This window comes from Sciurus carolinensis, chromosome 15 (assembly GCF_902686445.1).
Source record: "Sciurus carolinensis chromosome 15, mSciCar1.2, whole genome shotgun sequence".
Lineage (NCBI taxonomy): Eukaryota > Metazoa > Chordata > Mammalia > Rodentia > Sciuridae > Sciurus > Sciurus carolinensis.
The window spans coordinates 13284262-13309437 of NC_062227.1; the positions used below are offsets into that span (position 1 = coordinate 13284262).

At 46.2% G+C, this 25176-nt stretch overlaps 1 non-coding gene across 1 annotated transcript; it reads right to left on the reverse strand.

Annotated features, from left to right (window-relative positions):
* Positions 1 to 7143: 7143 nt before the first annotated feature.
* LOC124965871 (small nucleolar RNA U13) lies at positions 7144 to 7245 on the reverse strand. Its single transcript, XR_007105256.1, has one exon. It is a non-coding gene; the product is annotated as a small nucleolar RNA U13 (small nucleolar RNA).
* Positions 7246 to 25176: the final 17931 nt, after the last annotated feature.

Consider the following 25176-nt stretch of genomic DNA (forward strand, 5'->3'; position numbering starts at 1 on the left):
TTTAGAGAAAATGGTAGTTAAAAACCATCATTAGTGTGTGTTTAAGTCAAACAGCAAATAAAGACAAGAGAATAATTAATTTCACCAAGTTTCTTCTCCCCAAGAAAATAGCAGTATTGATTAATGGAGATCAGGACTGGCAAATTCTAGCCTATGGGCCAAATTCAGTTATTGCTTGCTTTGGTGACGTTTTCTAGGCACACAGTCGCAGTCAGTCATTTGTGATTTGTCGGTGACCACTTTCACATTAGAACCACAGATGTGGGTAGCTGGAATGCAGACCATATGGCCTTTACAGCCTTTTCTGTCCTTTACAGTAAAAGATTTCTGATCTTCAATCTCCCCTCTCAAAGATGAAGCTCTGCAGAGAATCTGGGAAGAACAGGGAAAGGGTGGCCATACCATCAGTCTGAGTGGTCCTGAGGCAAGTGCCATGACACTTCAACCTCCAAGTCACCGGGTTCCTGGAGCATGCTTGCTCCTAGGGAGAATCTGCCTGCATGGCATAGAGTCAAGTGGAACTGAGCGCCAGGTTAGAGAACACATAAATGTGACTCACTCCATCCAGTTAGCCAGAGTCCAGGAACCAGTTCAATCCAGGCCCCAAAGGTCTGCTCCCAAGGCCACCTGAAGCAGAGCCATTGTTTGGTGCTCCCGGTTTTGATAGGGTACTTCTGAATCAGAACTACTGCCTGAGTCTCAACCACCAAAATAGGACTTCCATCATGGTCACAGACAACAAAAGCCTTTGGAAATTCAACTTGACCCTAACGCTGTGCCCAGAAATGTCCAAGACCTAAGTTCACACATGAAGGGTTCCAGACCGTATCCCGCGGACAGCCATGAAAAGGCCAGATAGGGACAAGAGACCCTTTTTAGGCTTGCTTTATCCCAAGTCTCACATCAGTCTGGATGGTCCTGGAGCCAGCCCCACCTCATGGGCCACCCAATACCTCCCTTCAGCATGAGCTCATTCCATTGCCCATCCCCCAAGTCTCTGGGCCTGCCAATTGGGAAAGGATCAAACTGGTGCACAGGGTGTTGACATCTAGGCCCCACACCCTGCAGACTGACCCTAGGAAGCTTCCCAGGGGATGAAATCAGGAAGGGACAGATAAAGGGCTAGGAATACTCTCCTGAGAGCTTGAGGAGCTCAGCAGTTCCCTGCCCTTGCTCCATGGCTGTCTGGAGTTCTTGCCCCTTCTGTTGCTTCCTCCATCCCTCCTCTCAACCTTCCTTTGCTTCCTCACACTCACACCCTAGCCTTTGGCCTGGATCATATCAACAGAACCTTTGTAGGTCCATGAGATGCCCCTCCCTCTCCCTGCCTACCCAGGCCTTTCTCAAACCTAGGATCCCTCTTATTTTGCCTCCTGCTCCCCACTTTGAAGACTCTCACAGGAGCTCCTTGGGAGACACTGGTGGGCACACCCCAGCCCCAAGGGATAAGTCATAGGGGGCAAAGTCAATCACAGAAGCCCCATTCCCCTTGAATGGTTGGATAGGCAAGAACGGGAAAGCCCTTTCTGACCAAGGAGACATCATCTGGAGGCCTCTGGGGGAGGTGGTCCTGGCCATTGGGAAGAAGGTGGGGAAGAAGCAGCTCCTTCCATATCATTGTCCACTGCTGTCACTGGATGTGGTGTCTGCATGGTAGCTGGTGGTTGGTAGGGAGCTATCCCCGCTCCCAACCACCCACAGGCAAACATGCAGAGTAAGATGGAGACTTAGCCTTTAGCCAATGCTCATAGGCGGAGTTAATCACCTCTGGAATCACCCTGACCCTATAATTTATAATATGGGTGAAAATACACTTCTCTTGTCATCAAAGCTATTTTACATTATTTGCATGTTACTTACTACTAAAGTCACCTGAGCTTAAATAAGCATCTGTCACCTCATGTGACACTCTCCATGGAACCTGAAACCTGCTTTCCACTAGGCACAGCCCCTGCCCCCACAGAGGCTCCCTCTTAGTCGTAACCACTCTGAAACCCGTCCCTGCTGATGCTAACCTGTGCTCAGTTTTGAAGTCTTCACCCTGGCCTGCATTATCACCCCACTTTCTTCTGCCAAGCCTAAAGATACAGCTGATTTTACTTAAACTGAATCACCAAACTTCTGCTTCTAGTAGTGATGGATTAGGTCATTTGAAACAAAAGTCCTTCCAAGGACAATATGAAAGCTGAATACAATATGAAATCATTTGATACAGGGCATGAGAGAACTTAAGTAGGGAATCAAGGGGAGCCAGGATTTGGGGGAAGATGGAGTCCCCAAACGTGAGTTCAGCTTAAGGGCAACTTTCCCTGGGACCATTTTCCAGTGTAGAGAGGGCAGCTCAGATGTGGAGTGGCAACTATAGCAGACTCATAAGACAGTCACCCTTATGGTTTGCTTCTGAAACATCCTCCAAAGGCCATTGCTAAAGGCTTGGCCCCCAGGGGATGGTATTATTGGGAGGTTGTGGGAAAATGAGAAAGTGGGACCCAGCTGGAAGACACAGGTGACGGGCTATGCCTTTGAACGGTCTATTGTGACTTCCGCCCCCTCTTGCTCTCTCTCTTGACTTCTTGACCACCCTGAGATTAGCAGCTCTGTTCCTCACATGCTCCCTGCCATGATGTTCTGCCTCACCACACACCCACAGTGATAGTGCCAAGTGACTATGGACTGAAATGTCTGAAACCATGAGCCATAAATGAAACTTTTCTCCTTTAAGTTGATTTTCTCAAGCATTTTGTCACAGTGATGGAAAACTGAATAATGCAGTCACTGAAGTCAGACTCTGAACACAATATGAAGCCAAGTAAAAACTGTCCTGTGTAGATGACTGAGGCACCAGGGTCATGCAGTACTGGAAGAAAAGTTTTCAGTAAACAATTCCGACTCAGTTATAGACCCACTTGGAGATGAGAGAAAGTTCTCTACTGCCTCACACTATACACACATCTATATGTCTAAATGTGAAAGCCAGAAGAAAGCTTGTGGATAAAAATATAACATGAGTTTAGAAAGACTAGTTAAACACTAAGTAAAATATATCAACCATAAAGGAGAAGACTTGATAAATTGCTCTATGATAATCCTAACACTCTCTAGTAATGAAAGGAAGCCAGGAAAAGGAAAAAGGCAAGCCATAAAACAGAAGGAGAGCCAGTCATGCGCCCCCTAGTGACATTTTGGTCAATGATGGACCACACATGCAATGGTGGTCTCATGAAACTGTAGTGGAGCAGAAAATTCCTACCACCTGTCCGAGTTTCTTAACATCACAGCAGAATGCACTGCTCAGGCATGACACTCTCTCTTGACTTCCCCACCACCCTGAGATGAGCAGCCCTGCTTCCTCACATGCTCCCTGCCGTGATGTCCGTGGTACCAGTACTGGCGTGATCACAACCTGTTGCACTGACAGTCACTTAAAAGTAGGGGACCTACAATTATGTATAGTACATCATTGATAAAAATATTAAACGCTGTCACTGGTTTATGTATTTCCTATACTATGCTTTTATCATTATTTAAGAGTCTATACCTTCTGCTTTTAAAAAAGTTTACTATCTAACAGTAAACTCTGTTATGTACTGTTTGACAGCCACCTCATGCATCTTGCATTTACCATGTATCTTTTTTTATTATTAATATTTATTTATTTTTTATTTTTTTTTACCATGTATCACTTTTTTCTTCTTTTTTCGGTACCAAAAATTGAACCTAGGGGACTTAACCACTGAACGACATCCTCAACTTTTTTCAATTTTTTAAAAATTTTGATACAGGGTCTTGCTTAGTTGCTTAAGAGTCTCACTAAGTCACTGAGTCTGGTTTTGAACTTGTGATCCTCCTGCCTCAGCCTTCCAAGCTGCTGGGATTACAGGTGTGCACCACCACACCCGGCTTACCACATCTCTTGATAGTATTATTTTCTCTTGTGCTTGATGTAATCTTGTGTTGTTTTATTTATCATGGCTCTAAAAGCATAGGCTATACTACACATACAAACACACACATACACACACACACACACACACACACATACACACACACACCATATAGACAAGGTGAATAATAGGCTACATATGGTCTACATCACTGTAAATATATTTGATGATGTTTGCACAATGACAGAATAACCTAAGGACACATTCCTCAGAACACATCCCTGCCATTAAGTGACACATGACTGTATTATAGCACATTTAACTTCCAGAGAATTTCTACAGGTTAATTAAGAAAATGACAACCAAATAGAAAACTGAGCAAGAGACTTCCAAGGACCAAAAAAGAGAACTAATCAAGGAAAATTAAATTAAAATCACAATGTTTTAGGACTACATACATCAGAGAGGCTAAAATGAAAAATATTGACAGGTCCACAACTTCAGTGAGGTGTAAATTGATAGAACCATCACACACTACAGGAAAAAGAATTTGAATCAGTACAACCACTGGGAAGACAGATTGGCACAATTTATTAAAACCAAGGTTGTAAATAAGGTAGGACCCAGCAAATTCACCTCTAACTATGTCTCTAACAGAGTGCACAGACATGTGCGTCAAGGGACAAGAAACAATAGTATTCATTGCAGTATTTTGGGACTTGTGACAGCCCCAAACTGAAAATGACCCAAACGTTCATGAATAATAGATCTATTAATAAGTATAGTGCTAGGTAGGAATGATCTCCAGCTACTCAGGGAGCACAGACACCAGACTCTCACTTCCATTGAGAAAAGAGCAAAACTCATCCTAAGGAAACCCTGGCCTTCAGTTACTAAGGGAAAGTAAGGAAGCTGTTTCTGAAGCTGGGATAATGGTTACCTTTAAGGACAGGTCCCCTGGAAGTAGCATTGTTATCTTCTCAACCTAGGTCCTGATTACAGGGGTATTTATTTTGTGATAAATATCTTGATTCTGTGTGTTTTTCTGATTGTGTGTTACATTTCACAACAAAAAGAAGATAAAAGAACATTTTGCACCAAATCACCACACAATGAAGCCTTCCGGAAACAGCCTCACCTGGTTTCCTGCACTCCACGTCAGCACCCACACTCAGTGCAGACATACAGAGGTGTAATCCAATGAGAGTGGTGTGTTTATCTTCTGGACCCTGGCTCTCACAACTGATCACATCTCATTCAATTTTGGTGTGCATAACTCAGTACCACTTACACATATTTGGAATGCAGCTGCAAGCCTTTTTATGAGCTGAATTTCCTTTGAGATTTATTAGTTTTTTCTATTCTTAATTTGCCTACATAACTTCCTCAACAATTCATTTAATCCTCTCTTAGTTTATGCATTTTGATAAGTAATTGTATCTTTTCTTTTCATTTTATGAATTTTATAGTAACCTCAGTTTTTATAAGTAGTATTATCTTAATCTTCCATTTCTGTGCAACCAATAGCCCTAACTTCATACTTAGGATAATGGAGTATTCCCCATGATTCAGCAATATGGCTGGTCTTAGCTGGGCTCGCTGGTAGTGTCTGCAGCTGGAACACCCAAGATGGCTGGAGCTGCCAGGAACTCTTTCTTTACACAGGGCAATTTTCCCAGCAGGGTAACTAAATCTCTATGTAATACTCAAGGCTTCTGTTACTCCTTTTTCTGGGTTATTTTAACAAAATACTGGAGGTTGAACACTTTATGTTTAAAAAAGGTTTATTAGTTCTCAGTTCTAGAGATTCAAGGGTCTGACACTGGTATCTGCTCGGCTCTGGTAAGGACTTTCTGGCTCCATCACAACAGTGGTGGGGGCATGTGGAGAGGGAGAGGTTACATGGCAAGACAGGAAGCCAGAAGTATTCAGGAGCCAGGTTTGCTTCTTTTAGCAGCTTGCTCTCGCAGGCACTAACTCACTCTGAAAGACCAAGGATGAAACCCCCATGACCTGTTTACCTTTCAGTAGGCCTTGCCTCTTAAAGGTTCCACCACCTCCCAACATCAGCACAGGGGGACCATGCTTCCAACACTCGAACTTTGTCCAAACCAAAGCAGTCTTTGTCACTGTAAGGACTGTGGGTTTTAATTCTACAAGACGAGAAACCATTGGCATGATTGCAGCATAGAATATATGATCAAAACCCACTCGGCTGCTGCACGTAGACATAGCCAAAGGGGATCAAGAGAGGAAACAGGAGACAGGACAGAGGTGTGATGGCCAAGACTTGAATGCAGTTCCCATTGATTGGGGTGGTTGTATTCTGGAACCTTTTGCAAGCAGAGAAGTGTCAAGGGTGACTCCTATTAGGGGAGCAAAACACTCAGCAAACTGATATGCTGTTCACAGACTGAGAGGACAGGGCAAGAGATAGCTGCATTAGCCAATGTTCTGCCACTATAACAAATACCTATGACAAATAAGAAAGGTTTGTTTTGTCTCACAGTTTGGGAGGGTTTGGTCCATGGTCATTTTTGGCCCTCTTGCTTTGGGTCTGTGGTGAGGCAGCACATCATGGTAGGGAGTGCATGCAGAGCAGATTGTTCACCTCAAGGCTGAGATGCAAAAAAGAGAAAGAGAAAGAAACTGGCATGTTACAATCCCCTTTGAAGGCACACCCTCTGGGTCCAAAACTTCCAATGAGACCCCATTCCTTAAAGTTTTCATCAACTCTCAATAGTGACACCCTGGAGACTGAGATTTTAACACATGGGCCTTTGGGGGACATTAAAGGTTCAAACCAAGGCAACAGTGAACATTGAGTCTGGGTTGGCAGCTCTAGGTTTTAGATCCTCTTCCATCGCCACACAGAGCTGTGGGCTGGGTGGCAAGGTATCGTCTGAGGATTACATTGGGAATTGTCTGCTCCAGAGAACAGAGAATGCCCTGGATGAGCTCTCCCAAGAGTAATTTCTTGTAGAGGACATCAGTGGGCACAGGGAATGGGGCATTCCAATGTCAACCTAATGAGCCCAGAAAGCAGGCTGTGAAGAGGCCTGGCCCTGCCCTTTGAGAAAAAGGCCACTCACCCAGAGCCAGGGTCTCTTACCTGATGTTTCTTTTCAGTAAGATCCAGACCTTTCTTAAACCTACACCAAGACAATTTCCCTGCAAATACCATGTATTAACATTTATGTTCTTCCTACAAGGGTTTGCCAAGAAAAAGATGAGAGTTCTCCTTCTCCTTCTTTTTTCACCTCAGACTGGTGATGTGCCCATAGTGTAAGAAGGTTTGAGGGAGGAAAATTTCACAAAATGGCATTAAAACAGCCATTGTACATAAGAAAAGCCAAAGGATGGTGCTTTTGTTTGTTAATTTATGCCAAGTAAGACTGGGATTTGGGAATGGCAAATTACAATATTTTATTATTTGAAACTCCAGAAGGGAAAATCCAACATGTTTTGTAAGATAAAGGAGGACATCCTGGAACCCAACAAACTTTAGGCTAAAATTGGATGTGTAAAACTCATAGCTCAACAGGCTTTTGACTGGCATTTTATGGGCTGTATGCTGAGCAATGCTGTTCTACACTTTGCACGTTACTTATTTAATATTGGCAAAGTACCCTGAGATAAAGTAGCTACTCTCTTCCCCATTTTACAGGTGAGAAAATGGAGTCACAGAGAGGGGTTCCATAACTCGTCCCCATTCACCTTATGTGGAAGAATTAAAATGGAGCCTCGGGTCACTCTAACAAAAAATAAATCAGGGAGGTGGTAAAGGAGGCAATGTCACCCACATGTACCTGGTGACAAGAACTGTTACAGAACCATCCCCGTGCACAAGGCCACCACATCCTTGCACACAAAACACTTCTGCAAGAACTGTCCAACTGCCTGCCCAACCTCAGATGACACCACTCCTAGGATTATTGATGGATATTGATTTATTCATGCAATATTGACATTATTCATTCGATCTTCCTGGGGATTGAACCCAGAGGACTTTTACCACTGAGTCACATGCCCATCCCTTTTTATTTATTTATTTTTTATTAGGAGACAGAGTCTAAGTCACTAACAATCTCACTTAGTGGCTGACTTGGCCTTGAACTTGCAATCCTCCTCTCTCTGGGATCACAGGTGTGTGTCACCATGCCTGGCACCTCAACCTCTTTTATTACGCACATGGTTTATTATCACATGCATGTTCCCATTGCAATGCTTTTCCAGAATAAACGTAACCTTTGGAGAATCCCTCTCCTCTTGTCACTGCACTGGCTAAGTAGGAGAACAGAAGGACGGGGTTGCAAGCCCACCTCTCACCTCTTAGCCAGGGTGGCATTTGTGCCTCTTGAAGGAGACTTCAGTCTCAGGATGGGTGATGTAGTCTGCTCCTTCCACGTTAAAATATTGCAAAATGCCCACATTAGCAGTCATTCCAATTCACCCACAAACAAGTGAGAGGATATAAGTCACAAATACAGACTGACACATATTCAGGAGGTGATATGGGGCACACCTAAGCTACAAACAGTGATGTACTGGGTGGCGTGCCAGATCCTTGACCTGGCTGCCATGATTTGTGCCTCTAACTGCAAGGATCTGGGAGGGCTGAGCCTGTGGAGGAGATCACGTTTGCAGAGTGTGCAGAGTGAGCACACAAACCCACAGGTCTCCTCTCCCCGACTGGCACTCAGCTCATGCCCATGGGCCCAGTTCTCCACATCCACACAGAATCCCAGGGCCCCCCACCTGGCAGGGACTGGGTCTTGTCCAGTGCTCTGAGCAACATCAGGGAGGCCATGCAGGCAGCTTGATGGACAGGGAAAGAGGCAGTGCCCACGCCTGCCTGCAAAAAGGTGAGGCCTGTGAGTGAGTGAGGCCTGTGAAATTGTTCACCAGCACCTAGTGTCCTTCAGATGTGGGACAGGTGAGCCACACAACTCACACCTCCCCCGCGTGACAGCTAGGGGTGTGCAAGCCTCCTTCATCAGGGAGTCACACTTGCACTGGGAGCACCAATGGAATAGGAGTGCAAGCTTCCTTCATCCTTTGCACACTGTGTTCTCTTGAAAAAACTATGGATCCAGTTCTGTTGGAGAAAACGTGTCTGGGAAGGACCCCAAAGTCAGGGTGACATTGTTATCCCGTGGAACTGAGTTTCACTGAAACTTCCAAAACAAATAACCTATTTGAAAAATAAATACAACAAAAGAAATAAAATGGAGTGTGTGTGTGTGTGTGTGTGTGTGTGTGTGAAAGTAAATTTTCTGGTGAAGTTCACCATATTCTTCATATCAAGTAGATTTTCCAAAGTGATCCCAGATGTTACATAAACAAATATTACATCCTAGGAACCATGTATTTATTTTAGAGAATATAACAAAAAAATAAAACCAGTACATCCAACCTATGACGCCAGTGGTGATCTAAATTTTTCTTTATGAGTTTACATAAAAAGAATCAATTTCAGGTTAAAATGTTGGACAAATAAGGATAAAGTGAACTGTTTTCATGGGGACGTTGGGAGTCATGGGACACAGTGAAGCAGAGGTGCCTTGAGGCCTAAGTGCAGGCGCTCCAGAGTCCCGTGTAGCAGGGTGGCACCTCACTCTGTGTGCAGTTTATCCTATTGAGATCCAGTCCAATGCTCATTAAATATCTATGTGGCGGTTGGAAGAAAATTCATACCAAAAACTATTTGGATAAGTGTTTAACCCTCACAATGTATTTTAAACCCATTAGGGTGGACTTTTCTCCTTCCTTCATCACCTGGGGAGGAACCCTGAACCATCCACCTGTAGCACATTTGGGGAAACAGTGACAACTTCCGAGCCCAGCCAAGGTGCCAGAAGGGGGCTCTGTGTTTGATAAGTACTGTATGTCCCCCTTATCTGTTTTGCTTCCCATGGTTTTAGTTACCAGTTTTTGAATACAGCCCAAAAATATTAAATGGAAAATTCCAGAAAGAGCAAATTACAAGTCTTGAGATTATGTGCCACTGTGAATAGCTTTTCTGATGAAACCTCACACTGTCGCTCTCCATCCCATCTGGGATGTGAATCATGTTTTTAACACGTGTATCCACACTGTATATGTTACCCACCTGTTAGTCACTTAGGAGTTATCTCAGGCATTACATCAATTGTCATGGTGCTCCAGTGCTTGTGTTCAAGTAATGCTTATTTTACTCAATAATGGCCCCAAAGCATGATAGTAATGACAATAGCAATTCATATATGCCTAAGAGAAGCTATAAAATGCTTTCTTCAAGTTCAAAGGAAGGTCTCTATGATAGGAATGTATGTGTAGGGAGAAGCATGACGTCTATGAGGTTTGGAACTATAGACTTCCACAGGGAGTCTTGGAAGGTATCCCACAGACAGGATGAGGGGCACTGCTCTACACGGACACTGCTGTGAGGAGGATCAGGCAGGCTGGAAATCCACCCAGCAGCTCAGAGTTTCCTAGAACATAAGGGAGCAGTACCCGACATGAACAGTGGGCCAGACTGTGTGCAGAAAGTTGAAATTTTTCTCTGAGTACAGAAAATCTCCAACTTGTTCAAATTTCTTAAACTCAAAAATGTGAAAAGGTGATTCAATGTTGGGGATAAAAGAAAAATTGAATCCAGTTACACTTGACAAAATGATGCCTCAACCCTTCCCGCCCGCACTCTGCACACCTGGGGATGGATCCGATCCTGTTGGTTACTATGGTAGGCAGGATTCTAAGACGACCCCCAAGGTTCCCACTCCATGTGCTTGTCTGTCCACACCCCTCCTCTTGAGCATGGGTCAACCACTCCTGTGATTAGTGCAACTGAGATGGCAAAGTGGATACTGTCCTGGCTCACTTTGAGGTAGGAGGTCTTAAAAATGCAGGATTTATCCCAGCTGGTTGCACATGAAGAAACCAGAGAGAGGTGCTCATGCTGGACTGGAAGACAGGAGAACAGCCTCTTGTGAATTGCCATGGGAAGTTCTAGGAGCAGAGTGGCTTCCTGCCCAAAGACCTCAAGGTAGCAGGAGAGCAGAGACCTCCTGTGAGATACCAAGCAAAGGACCCAGGACACCTCTGAATTCTCCAGAGTAATGTAAGTGGACACACCCGTGTTGTTTTATGTCCCTGAGTTTGCAGGATTTTGTCACATGACAGGTATGGATGCCTGTGGTAGCCATTTCCTCCCTCAACTGAGATGGGGCACATGTGCGCATGCCCAGTTCTCCCAGAATGCACCAGTGGAGAGGTGGCAACCACCTTAGATTGCCTCAGAAAGTTTTTTAGCCTCTTATCATTGCAATGCCATGGACTAAACCCAGGGCCTGGCACATGCTAGGCAAGTGCTCCACCACTGAGTTACACCCCCAGCCCAGGAAGCTTTAACGAGAGGGACTCCAGTCTTCCTATTCTGGTTTGGGTGTGAAGTGTCCCCCCTGAGAGCTCACATTTGGGACAATGCAGGAAGGTTCAGAGGAGAAATGATTGGCTTGTGAGTATCTTAACCCAATTAGTGAATTAATCAGGGGATGGGGTTCATTGAAGTGGTGGGGTGTGGCTGGAGGAGGTGGGAATTGGGGCATGGCTCTGGGGTATATATTGTATCTGGAGAGTGGAGACTCTCTCTTTCTCTGCTTCCTGGTGATGCCTGCTGCTTCCCTCTGCCACACTCTTCCGCCATGATGCTCTGCCTTACCTCAAGCCCTGAGGAATGGAGCCAGCCTTCTGTGGACTAGGACCTCTGAAACCATGAGCTCTCAAATAACCCTTCCTCCTTTACAGTTGTGCTGGTCGGGGGCCATTTAGTCACAGCAGTAAAAAAGCTGACGACGACACTTCCCCTTTTGACCTGTGCATAATCATAAGATGATCTCTTTGTTGATCTGTTTCATGGACCAAGAACTAAAATGACTTAGACAAAACAATTCTCTACCCTGCCCCCCACAAGCAGGGCGACGATGACTCTCTCCACATCTGGATGCTGTTAAGTTCTACAGAAGGCCGAACGTTAGAAGAACACACCTGGAGAACAGGAGTGTGTCTGCCCTGGGTGTGGGGGCTCTGCTGCCTGCTGACACACCCCTGGGCAGGAAGCACCCACTTTGCTGGTTCTGGAGATGGCGTCCGGGTACCTGCTGGCCGAGGGCCAGGCTGAGCATGAGCAGCCCCACGTACACAGCTGGGTGGAAGCCAGGCTGCCTGGCTGTCACCACCCACAGCATAACACCTAGCAGGGTGTGTGCGTGTGTTTAAAGGGCCACACTCTGCTCTCACCACACTCTGTGAAGCATCAGGACTTTCTTGGGACACTCTCTCCCTGCCACCTTCCAAGGGGGTGGGGGGTCCACAGGGTCCAGAGACCTGACCCCACATGCTGCTCTTCCTTTCTGTCACACAGCTACTCCTCAGGCTTCTTAATTTATTGTCCTCTGCTCAGGCTCCACAGATTTCAGAATTTGCTTTTCAGAATTCAATCTCATTTTCCATATTTTTCTCTACAATCCAAATTTCAAGCCCATAACGATTGAGTCGGGTGTAGAAAAAGCCAGGGAAGGAAGAGACTCAGGTGGCACACATTCTCACGTGTACGTCACGCGACAGGCAGGTACCGTCGTGTGCTGGGCCACCTGGGTCAGCAGGTCACGCTCTTTCCTGTCTCTCATTCTCCTAGTGAGCTTGCTCCCTCCCTTTCTGGCCTCTGTACATCCTTGGGACGGAGCCACCATGGCTCCTTCCAAGCTGCTGTTCTGTTATTACAGAATCACGAGCCAGGCCGACCGGGTGAACAGGAGGCCAAGAGTAGCTGTGGTCCCAGCACCACACCTGTTCTACCTGGAGAGCCTGGCCATGGGGTCTGGGTGCACAGCCTCACCCTGGGCCAGCTGTCCTCTGTTTCATTCTAGTGGCTGTCCCAGCATACCTAGCGAGGCTTATACACAACAGAAATTTTTTCTCATAGTTCTGGAAGCTAAAAATCCAAGACCACGGCACTGGAAGATTGGCTGTTTGGTGAGGACCCACTTCCTGGTCCACAGGTGGCATCTTCTCTCTATGTCCTCAGCGAGAAGAAGGGTGGGTGGTTCTTGGGCCCTTTTTTTTTTTTTTTTTTTTTTTTTTTTTTTTTTTTTTTTGATACCAAGGATTGAACCCAGGGATGCTTAACCACTGAGCTCCATTCCCGGCTCTTTTGATATTTTACTTTGAGACAGAATCTTGCTAAGTTGCTTAGGGCCTCATTATGTTACTGAGTCTGGCTTTGAACTTGTGATCCTCCTGTCTCAGCCTCCCAAGCTGCTGGAATTACAGCTGTGCACCTTGGGTCTTTTTTTTTTAAGGATAGTAATTCCATTTATGAGGGATCTGCCCCATGACCTGGCCACCTCCAAAGGCCTAACACCTTGGGGGTGAGGATTTCAGCATATGGAGTTGGGGAGGGCGCAGTCAGATCACAGGCAGCATCTATGTGAGAGCAGAGCCCCTGCCCCCAGCAGCCCTGAGAGTAGGACCCTGCTTGATCCTGGGTCTGCTCTCCATCCTGCAGTGTGGTTCTCTGGTGGGGAGTGTGTATAAGGCTAGGAGCCCCTGTGGATGTTCCACCTCCTCCTTGTGTGTCAGTGATTGTATCCAGGGTCTTGATTTTGCTGTATTTCCAGATATTATTTGCTTCTTTTTCCCCATAAACATGTGGTCCTGGGAAGGGCCATTCTCAGAAGGCCCAGCACTTTGGTAGAGAGAAGCAGGCCCTTTGGTCTGGGGTGGCTCCCTCCTTTCCTGGCTGCCCCTACCCCACAGGGCCCCTGTAGGAAAACCTGGGACGCCCAGGCCTTCTCAAGATTCTTTTGGGCTGGGGGTGTGGCTGTGCAGTAGAGCCTGTGCTTGGTATGCACCAGGCCCTGGATTCCACCCCTAGCATTGCATTAAAAGTCCCTTCAGAGGTCACTGAGGGTGTGATCCTCCATGCTCATCTAGGAAACCGTGCAGGCTTCCAGTCAATCACAGCTCTTCAGGGTGTTCGTATCTTCTCTACAAACATCGACACTTTTCTTTTATTTGTTGCCCCATGACAGTCACCTGTCGCAGCTTCCAGAATGAACACAGAATACAGACCACCCCAGTGTGGTGACTGAGAAGGGATTGACTTTCTTTGGAGAAGGACACGTAGATGAATTTTTCCAATAGAATCATCTCAAAATAGTCAAAGAGCAAATAAAGCAGATCACCACAGGAAACTAGAATCAGGCGCAGTTAAGACCCAAGTTCAACATTTCAGCATCTCCCAGGCAGAGTCGCACAGAGCGATGACTGCCTCCTTCAACATGGAGATTTCAGAAAAGGGCACAGCATCCAGTCTTTCCCCATTGACTTCGATCAATGGCTGCAGGTACCAATTAGCACGTTCCCGGGCTCCTGTTCCAATCCATTTCCACTGCAGTAGCAATTGGCATTTGGTGAAAATGAATTCTCCACACTTTACCCCAACCACCCCTGTCTGAATTTCGTGAGTATCCCAAAGTATACATAGTTTTTTCTTAGCAGAGTCAAAGCTCAATCCTCACCTTGCTTAAGAGTAGCAACTCTTCAGATACAAAATGTTCCGTGCTTTGAAAACAAAGATGGTTAGAAGTGGAACAGTTTCCTTCTGAGGACTTCACAAACAGAATTCATAATCAACCTAGCACCAGCAAGCTGTCATTCACATTTTACAGATAAGGAATCCCAGATGCTGGATGGTGAAGTAATTTGCTCACGCCCCTCCCAGCAGGGCGGTATACTTGAGTAGCGAATGACTGTGCAAGGGTGTCAATGTCAGCTAGGGCTGAGCTTCCCGGTAGACAGATACTGATAAATATGAGCCACACATCTGCTTTCCACTACACCTTGCATGTAAAGAGTCAGTGCTACTTTTATACCCACAGAACAGACTCCAGAAGATTTGCCTTCCATCTTAGGCTCAACTGGTTATCAGACCCTCTGCAGACCACTGGAAATGTGATGTGCCTGCAAAGCACAGGGAGGGGTTGGGGACAGCATATCTCCTATCTGAGTGCACACAGCCAAGACTCAAACCCCCTTCCCAGGCACATCTGGGTCCCTTCCCTGCCCTCGTTTTCTCCTGTAGGCTTGGTGGCTGGTGTAAGCACAGGGGACGGGAACCAGAGACAAGGGTTGGAAGAGACTGGGCAGAGAGGGGTTGGGACCAGGGAGAGATCAGAGCATGGTGTGCCTTTGGTTTCGCAGGGAAGACAAAATCCAGCCCAGCCCCACTTTCTGCTCTTCTCTCTGGGCCTTGAGTCAGGTGCCCAGTGTTCCAGGAGTTGGAACTATAAGGTCACCGCTCTTACTTTTCCTGCCCAGACCCCTAGCAACAAGGCTCACCCAATTATCGACCTTCTCCCGCCAGCGGGAACTCGCACCCAATGGGCGCTTGACACCCCGCCCAGACCCCTAGCAACACAGCTCACCCAATCAACCATCGCCCCGTCCCCCAGCAACAAGGCTCTCCCAATCAACTCTCACCCCGTTTCATGCCCCAACCAATCAGCCTCTTCCCAACCCTATATAAGTGTGTGTATTTTTAAAATAAAACGGAACTACTCCGGCGCTTAGCTTTGACCCGTGTCTCCATGTGGAATTCTTTCAGGAACCCTCTTGGCTTCCTCACCAAGTATCAGCAGATGCTGGGTGTTTTCTAGAACACTGGCCCTCCTTCCCACCCCACCTTGCTCTTTCTGTTGCAGCTTTGGGGTCACAGGAGACACATTTGTGACCCGTGGACAGGGCCTGCCCCTTTTTGCCACTCAAGATCCTGTGGAAATGCAGGTGGGGGAAGGGACATTCCTCCCAAGGTCTTAGGAAAATGTTTACACAGACTGAGAAGCTGAAGGACCGGTTCAATAAATACTGTGCACAGTGCCTGGATTCAACGCAGAATGTCTGTGGAATCTTCTCTCTCTCTCTCTCTCTCCCCACCCCCACGCCCCCTCTCTCTTGCTGAACTGCTTAGAAGTTAGTTATGGACATCATGACATTTCATCCATAAATTCCTCTGCAATCATCTTCTAAAAAAAAAAAAAAAAAGATGGTACCACTATGTGAATCAGGGAACCCACAGGATGGTTCACAGCAGCCCCTCCTTATCAAGGGACACGAGGCAGGACCCCAGTGGGAGCTCAAGACTACAATTGGTACCAAACCCTCACAGGATGCTTCTTCCTATATAGCGGATCCTACAGTTTACTAGATAAATTAGGCACAGTTGAAATGACCAGTAATAAACTATAATAAAAAAAAAAAACATTATCAGGACTGTGGCTCAGTGGTAGAGCGCTCGCCTAGCACACGTGAGGCACTGGGTTTGATCCTCAGGACCACATAAAAATAAAGTTATTGTGTCCATCTACAACTAAAAAAATTTGTTAAGAGAACCATAACTGTGATGAAAATTATGTGAATAGTGCCTCTTCCTCTTTCTGAAATTATAATCGTGTGCTCATCCTTCTTTTTGTGACGATGTGAGATGATAGAACCACTCTGTGAGAGGAAGTGAGGTGGATGACGTGGCATCTTGACAGTGTTAGGTTACCATAGCAACGATTACTTGAACACAAGCACCGCGTCACCAGGACAGTAGATCTGTGACTGACATGGCAACCAAGTGAGTAACAGGCGGGTAGCCTATACAGCAAGAGTACACTGGACAAGGGACAATCCACATCCCAGGCTGGATGGAAAACCTTATGAGTTGTTTATTTCTACAATTTTCCATTTAATAGTTTTGGACCAAGCTTGACTGAAACAGTAGCAGGAAACTGAAACCTCAGATAATATGACAGAGAGAGAGAGAGAGAGAGAGAGAGAGAGAGAGAGAGAGAGAAGGGTTGATTTTGTAGCATTGAATATAAAATCCATAAGGAATGCTGGCAGACTGGAAAGCTCAGGCAGGATTTCTGTGTATCAGTCTCGAAGCAAAGTTTCTTCTTCAGTTTCTTTGTCTTTATGTTCTTAAGGCCTTTAACTGATTGGGGAAGGCCCACCCACGTTCTGGAGGATTAATCTGCTTTACTCAAGTCAACTTGTTAAAATGCTAATCAATCACATCTACGAATATTGGTATTTGGCCAAACAGCTGGGCATCATTGCTTAGCTAAGGTGACACATATAATGTAACTATCAAAACCGCAATATGATTAAGAGTGAGATTATTTTAATAATAGCCTGAAATTCATGATCCAATCCTCCGTTGGTAACCCAAAGAGAGAGTGCTACTCTTTGTGTAGAAAAGGAAAAGTGAAGTGCTATTGCCTTGGGGTGTGCAACATCAGAAAGGAGTCACACAAAATCAAAGAAATTGGAATCCTGGGGCTGGAGGAGGGAGGTGGGAGGGAGAACCTCAGCAGGAAGCTACTCACCAGAGGCCTGTGTTCACTTGTGAACCGCCCAAATGTGTCACCTAGTAAAAAAAATAAATAAATAAGAAGTAAAATATCAAAAGGAGTCAAATCATAAGCCAAACACAAGAAAACAAAGCTGCCTGCTGTAGGCCCCAGCTCCAGCGAGGGTGTACCCTGGTTCTAGGCTCTTCGTTGGAGGTTTTACCCACCCAATGACCCGAATCCATTCTAAGGAAACCAGAACAAACTCGAAGTAAGTAGCATATAAAATAGTGCTGGTGGAGAGCATCACAGTCCTTAGGAAAGCAAGGGCCACGTCTGGGAGGTGTCAGAGACACCTATCTTTGAATTCTGACAGGTCCTGGAGCCAGACCAGGGACCCGCAAGCAGCAGCAGCTGGAGGATCTGTTCCTGGGTCCCTGGTCCTGTCTGCGACAGTTGCTCCCCACCCTCTCCCTCTGCACCCCCTCTGGCAAGCCCCAGGCTATGACTGAAAGCACCCAGAAACCACTCCGGACACGAAATTTTTGGTCATTTTAACATCTACAGATCTTCCTAAACAGGACCATGCCTGCTACATTGCCTACAGAAGTTCCTACAAGATCAGATACACAAGTTCCGGAGCTGGTGGACCCACACAGGTTCACCAACCAATCGACCAATCAACCACTTCTCCTTCAAGACTACCAGCCCCTGACACCCAAAGCCGAGACCCGTGATTCTCTATTGACACCTCCGGCTCCAAAAACCCTGCTCCCACCTAAAGCCCTCCCTAATCCTCTTTTTTGTTACAGGAATGAGACTCTTCGCCCCTAACCAGCAGGAAGAAGCTACAGAAGAAAGACCATCGTCCCTCCCCTGGTATCTATAAAAACTAAAAGGGAGGAATGTTGGCATCAGATCTGCTATCTTGCTGCTGCCATTATTCTGCCTCCCCCACACCACCTTACAACCCAGATTGTTAGCCTGGGAACTTCCTCGCCAGCCATTGGTCCCTTGTTATTAGCCCGTGAAATTCCACTACTTAAGAATGGCTCCCCCGCCATTCTCTCTCATTCTCTCTCTCTCTCTCTCTCTCTCTCTCTCTCTCTCTCCCCCTTGCTCTTGCTCTTGTGCTCTCTCTGTCTCTCTCTCTCTTTCACACACACACATCGTCTCTCTCTCTCATTTTCTCTCTCTCTCTCTCACCCTGCCTGTTCGCTTAATAAAATCTCTTGCATGAGTTCCTGGGTCCAGAGTGGTTTCTGGGTGCTTTCGATGACTGCCCCTCGACCCCTCTGCCCAGCAGGCTGGAGGCCCCACTCCTCACCCATGCTCTGGGGTGGAGGCAGGGATATGTAGAATAACCACAGGTGAGCCTGAGGATGCTTGAAGGGAATAGAGATTGAGCCTCCCTAATCTGAAAATCTGAAACTTTTAACATATCACCTGGGCACTCAAAAAGTTTCAAATTTTAGACTATTTCAGACTTTGGAGTTTTAGATTAGGAAAATTAAATCAATAAAATCTCTGCAAATATTCCCAAATCCAAATAATTCTGAAATGTGGAACACTTCTGGTCCTAAGCCGAGGGATACTCACCTTGAGTGTAGGATCGCCTGATCACACACGCCTGCCCCTCTCAGTGCTCACAGAGCCGTGGGGCCCCTGAGCCTGGCCTGGCTGCTCCCCAAGACCAGCACGGGGGCGTGAACTCAGAGGGGGCGTGAGCTCAGAGGCGCATCTGTTTTATTCTCACAGCACTGAGCTTCTGCCCTCATCCAAGGGCCCTTTTGATATGACTACTCAGTGACCTTTTCTATCCACCAAACATCCACGTGTGGGATGGTCTTTCCACCCACATACGCTAGGAAACTTCCAGATGACTAAGAACTCAAGGGCTGCTTTTCAAAATGTGCTTCTCATTCCACTCGGAGAATGTCCACTGCAGGAAGGCAAGACCACAGCACAAGCCACCCCTGACTTAGTGCTGTAAAGAGTTTGTGCTTGTATATTCTGTGGCCAGGGGATCGGGCAGGGGTGCGACCATGAGGCTTCCTCGGCATGGACCTCGGCTGGGTGGACCCCAGTGGCTGGGGCTGGAATCACCTAGAAGCTTCTCTCTAGCATAAAGCTGAGTTCACCTGGGACTCTCCACCAGAGAGACTGCAGGTGGCCTTTACGATCACTCTCACTTCTCGTGCATGATCCCCACAGGAGCCTCCTAGGCTGTTTTCCAGGACCCCTAAAAAGAAACCACATTCCCCCTTTGACTTGGCTCTGTGAGCAATGTGTCATTATTTCCATAGTATTCTGCTGGTGACCAGCCGACCATGACCATGAGACCAGATCTAAGGAGAGGGAGTTGGTTTCCCCAGATCTCACAGGGAGGGCAGGGCAGGTTTATGGCTTGTGGGGTGATGTTGTCAGAAGTCACATTTGAGAAACAGAAGCTGCCCCACAGTCTGTCCTCTCCCCTCCTTCTGCTCAGGCTGAAGCTCTGAGTTGGAGGTGGGACTTGTATCCCCAGCCCTCCAGCCCAGGGCTGCTTCTATCAGGCCACATGTACTTCCCACTGATATCTCAAAGAGAAACACTTTGCATTTCTCTTTGCACACATATTTTTTCCTGCCTTCTGGGGCTTTCTAGATCAAATAAAGAAAACCCATTTCTTCCAAGCATGTCCTAGAGGCAGACAATTCTGCCCTGTGGTCATTTAAGATAAAAATGAAGTACGATTGGTTTTCACTTTTAGATGGGAATCAAGTTGCCACCTTCTTGTCCATAGTGGCTGGCCCACACGTCCATTCTTCTGCATTGCCCGGAGCTTCTTCCTTCAAGGCTATACTTAGTCACTCCATCTGGCTCCAATGGACACTGAGTCAGTGTTTTGCCATTGGTGGGGGTATGGGGGAAGTTCTTTTAGACTCATGATCCACTTTGGGTTGACCATCACCTCTGAACTAAGACGAAGTCTGACTCGTTATAATAAAGACCCCCAAAATACTGTAGCTGAATAAGTTTGTTTCTGTCACTATGACAAGACCACAGACTGGGCCACGCCACAGCTGTGCTACTTTCAATGCCTGGCTTTATTTCTGGGTTTCAGTTTCCTAGGTTGGGGAGCCGGGGAGGAGGGGAGTAGTGGACACTCACTTTCTTTTCTAAGGCACACATCACTTCTCCCATTTCCTTGACCTGAACTTGGTCACATGGTCATATCTAACCACAAAAGAGACTGAAAAATGCAGTCTCTCTAGATTAGAATTCACTCACATGGGGTTTCCATTCCAAAATGGAAGAAATAATAAATGGATACTGGGAACAGTGAGTTGCCTCTGTCCTATGCTCATACATTTCTCTTCTTGATGTCCCATGAAGGAACAGAGTTTATAGGACATGCTATGCCATTGGACATAGGGAGGCATTTGTTACTGACCACATGGGCAGATTGCATACAGGTGCTTGCTTGCCTCTGAACAAGCAAATTTATAAGAAAGAAATCCTGAGGACTGAACAACCACTGTTTCCTGGTCATTGGTTGTTCCTGGTATTCTGTTGGTCTTTAGAATTCAAATCCAAGCTCTATCAGAAGCTATATGCAGGCCTCAATTACTCTATCTAAAAATTACCTATTGTGTTAGTCAGATTTCAGTTACTATAACAAAACAACTGAGATAGAGAAAAGGTTTATTTTGGTGGTGACAATATGGCCCATCTCACAGGGCGCTTGTCTTGCATGCGGAAGGACCGGGGTTCGAATCCACAGAACCGCAGGATGGGAAAAAGGTTTATTTTGGCTCATAGTTTCTGAGGTTTTGGTCCATGCAACCTGGCTCCATTGCTTTGGGGACTGTGGCAAATAAAGCTGAACTTCATGGTGGAGAACATGAGGGAGAGCAAAGCTGCTCACTCCAGAATCAAGAGTGAGAAAGTGAGAGAGTGAGAGAGAGGAAGGGGATGGGTCAGCCTCAGTGACCTCCACGTCCACCCACCAGGCCCCATCTCCACCACCTCTCAATAATGCCACAGACTGGAAATCAAGCCATTTAAAACACATGGGCCTTTGGGGACATTTGTCTAAACCCTAGCAGATGCCATATTATATGCTGCCTAGGATTAGTGTGGGATTGAATGGAAAACCTCTACAAAGCCCTGGGTCTGAAACATAATAGAAAAGAGTCATAAAAGAATTTTACCAGGCAGGACTTAAACCCCAGAGCCCAGTTTGCTAGCCTAATGAACGGATCTGTGTCAGGTGTGCCCAGCAGACCCCCAGGTCCTCCCAGGAGATGTGCCCTGCTGACTCTGCAGCTTGTTGGGTCTCACTCCAGGGACAGCCTTACCCACTGCACTGGTCTGCGGAGGACTTGGACAGTGACTGAGTGCATTCTTCAGTGCTGTGTGGTAGAAGCTGCCCTGAGGATGGCGCTAAATTCAAATCTGAAATGTCTCCCCAGAGCCCTTGAGTTAAAGGTTCAGCCTTTAGTTTGGGCTGCTACTGGGAGGTAGGAGAACCTTAAGGAGGGGGAGCCTAATGGAATGCTTTAAGTTACTGGGGTATGTCCGTGAAGGGGATTGTGGGATCCCAGTCTCTTCCTCTCTCTCTCTCATCATGTCCCAAGACGGGCAAGTCTTGGTTCCACCTCACCGTGTCTGTAATGATATATTGTCTCATCACAGGCCCAAAAGCCATGGACTAACCAGCCGTGAATTGAAACCTCTAAAACTGAGCCAAAGTAAACCTTTTCTTTTTCTAATTTGATTATCTCAGGCATTTGTTACAGTAACAGAAAGATGACTAATACAGATGGTATAGACTGCCTATCAATCCCTACCTGTTTGATTGATGGCTTCCTGGCTTAGGCTGGGCATCCTGGGCATTCAGTTGGTGGTCAGCTCCCGGCTTCTGGGTGCAATTAGACATGTGAAGGTGATTCAGGAGAATTGGGGACTTCCCTCTCCTTGTGAATCATGTGAAGGCATGCCCAACTCTTATAGTGTTGCTCAGATCGTCCAGTTGTATAAGAGTCTGGGATTTGGGTCTTCTGCAGGTTCATGTCACCTTGGTATAGACTCTGAGGTCCCCGCATTGGGCTTCCTGTCTTTAAGAAATAGCTCGGCCAGCTTAAGGCATCTGCTCTGATGGTCTCCATAACAGCCCTGGACAGCCGGGAGTGAATAGCTAGCAGGCCCTGCCAGCAGGTGGGCCCATCCCACTAACTGGATGATGTTTACAAGAGTTGATCACACCTGGCACCTAAATCAAAGGATGAACTCACCCAATGTGAATCATGCCAGGCATTTTAGTAGGGACAAACATTTCTATTCCTGGCCCTAGGAGTGATCCTGCTTGCAATTAAGCATAATCCCTAATGTCTGTCTAATGCCCATAATATCTCCAAGAGATGTTGAGTCATTCTTATTTTGTGAATGAGTAAGAGGCAGAACTTAATCAGAACTCAAGGGTTCTTGTTGTCCTACGCTGTTGAAGCTGGAATAGATGTTCATTTTCCACTGACTAGCATAATATCCAAATGTCAAAAAGAAGGAGGAGGAGGAGGAGAGGAAGAAGAAGAAGAGGAAGAAGAAGAAGAATGAGGAGGAAGAGGAAGAGAAATGAAATGAAATGGAGGGAAGAAGAAAAGAGTGAGAAGATGGTGTGGATAGGCTGCTTCGCTTCATGTTTTCTCACGCATCAAATACAGCGACTGCTGCCCTTACCTACGCCCACCCACTCTGCAGACGCTGAGACAAGAACTTATATTCTTCGAATGTGAGAGGGAAAAAAAATGACAGCCCTAAAGGACAGTTGACAACTCTGATTGCTATTCCCCCAAGGTTTCCATATTCCTAATTTCCATTTAGGTGACAACGCAAGCACACCCCACATGTGAAAACAAAGGGCCCGGCCTCAGCAGCGCCATAGACACCCCTACCCACCTCCTGCTTTAACACAGGAGGTTTTCATTGCCTCCAATGATGCCCAGAGCTGCGGAAACCAAACCTTCCAAGCTCTGGGCCTTTTGAGCCACAAAATATGGATCAAGTATCAATAAATAACAAACTGAAAACATGTGTGCACACTGAGGATCCCAGATCTGAAATGCCCAGGACCAGAAGTATGTCAGATATTGGGGTTATTTCTGATTTTGAAATTTTTGCATAGATTTTAGCAGTTGAGTCTCCCTAATCTGAAAATCCTAAATCCAAAATACTGACACTCTCTGAGTGTCGTTATCAAAAAGTTTCAGGTTTTGAAGCATTTTGGATTTTGGATCTTCTGATTAGGAAGGTTCCATCTGAATATGGTCCAGGAAAGAGAGTGAAGGCAAAGAATTGGCACCAAGTAAAACTGAAATAGTTTCATTTGGTTTATTCGAAAAGCAGAAAAGCTGAAAGTGGTATTTGATCATTTGTAGATATGAAGGAAAGAAGTCAAACTCAGGAAAAAACCATCTTCAGGCTAAACTTTCTAGCCAACTCACAAATTCTTAAATGGCTGAAGGTGCTAGAATTTCAGAGATGACGTGAAGCTCTTCATTGTGTTATTACACACCTGGCTAAAGTGCCTGGGAGATTCTAGGAAGGTAAGTTCTGGAAAGGGGAACTTTGAGACAAGGTTTGCCTTGAGGAACGGCCCCGCAAGTTCTCCAAGGTGGGGTGGGGTCTTGCTTCTGTTTCATTAGGGATGACACACATGTCTTTCAACACCCGATTCACTGCGCTGGCCTGCTGAGGTCCTCAGGCAGTGACGTGCGATGACCTGGGTACTGAGCAGAGCATCCCCTGTGGCTGGCCAGCTGGGCTTGCTGCATCCTGCCCTGGCCCTGCCCACCTCCCTCCCAGACGCATTGTTCTGAACACACAAAGGGCCTGGCAAGTCTCAACTGGGTTTAAAGTGCCATCTGTTCTCCTACAAACACAGAAGTCACTCCTCTCTACTAGACACAGTGCTGCAGTGTAGGGGGTAATTCATAGAAATGGTCAACACTAGAAAATTGGATTGCACTTGGACTCCTTCTTTTGGGATTCCGTTATTCGTTTTATTGTTCCCATGTATTTTGCAGAGAGATGGTCCCAAGGTCACTCAGAGGTGAGCAAAGAAACAATGGTGACCATTCTTTGCATACTTGCTATGTGACAGGTGACTTAACTCTAGTTTTTGCAATCCTATGGTTCCTTAAAGCTGTGAAGAACAGAGTAGAATGTTCCAGTCTGTATTTTATAGATAAGGAGACTGAGACCCAGAGCAGTTGAGTAATTCCCAGTATCTCAGAGCTAATGAATGAAATCCAAATACTAATCTTTCTGGCTTAAGACACCCTCCCAGGTGCACCAGTGGCTGCCTATCCAATCAGGAGTCATCCAGGAGCCGCACATAGGTCCTTCCACCTACCTCCCTGACAGACAGCTCCTGCCAAGTTCTCACCTCCTCTGTAAAGAGGATTCCACCTCACAGCATTTCTTCATATGCTCTGCTTTGTTGTTCAAATCAAGAGCAAAAATAGAAACCAGGCATGCGGCACACACAGGCCTATGATTCCAGCTACACAAGAGGCACAGGAAGGAGGATCATGGGTTTGAGGCCTACCTGGGCAACTTTGCAAGACCCTGTCTCAAAATAAAATAAAAGGGATGTACCTTGGTGGTAGTATGCACAAAGCCCTGGGTCCAGTCCCCTGTGCAAAAAAAAGAAATAAAGAAAGAAAAAAGAAAAAGAAAGGAAGAAAGAAAAGAAACATAAAACAGACAGAGGTAAAACTTATTGCCCCAAGATATTCCTCGGTAGGCACACAGAAAAAAAACCCCCCAACACCAAGAAGAAATTATGGCATCCAATTTTGAATGTATCTACTGCAAAAAAAGATCAATCTAAATGAATGGGAAGTGTTAAGGGAAACTTCTTTAATGAA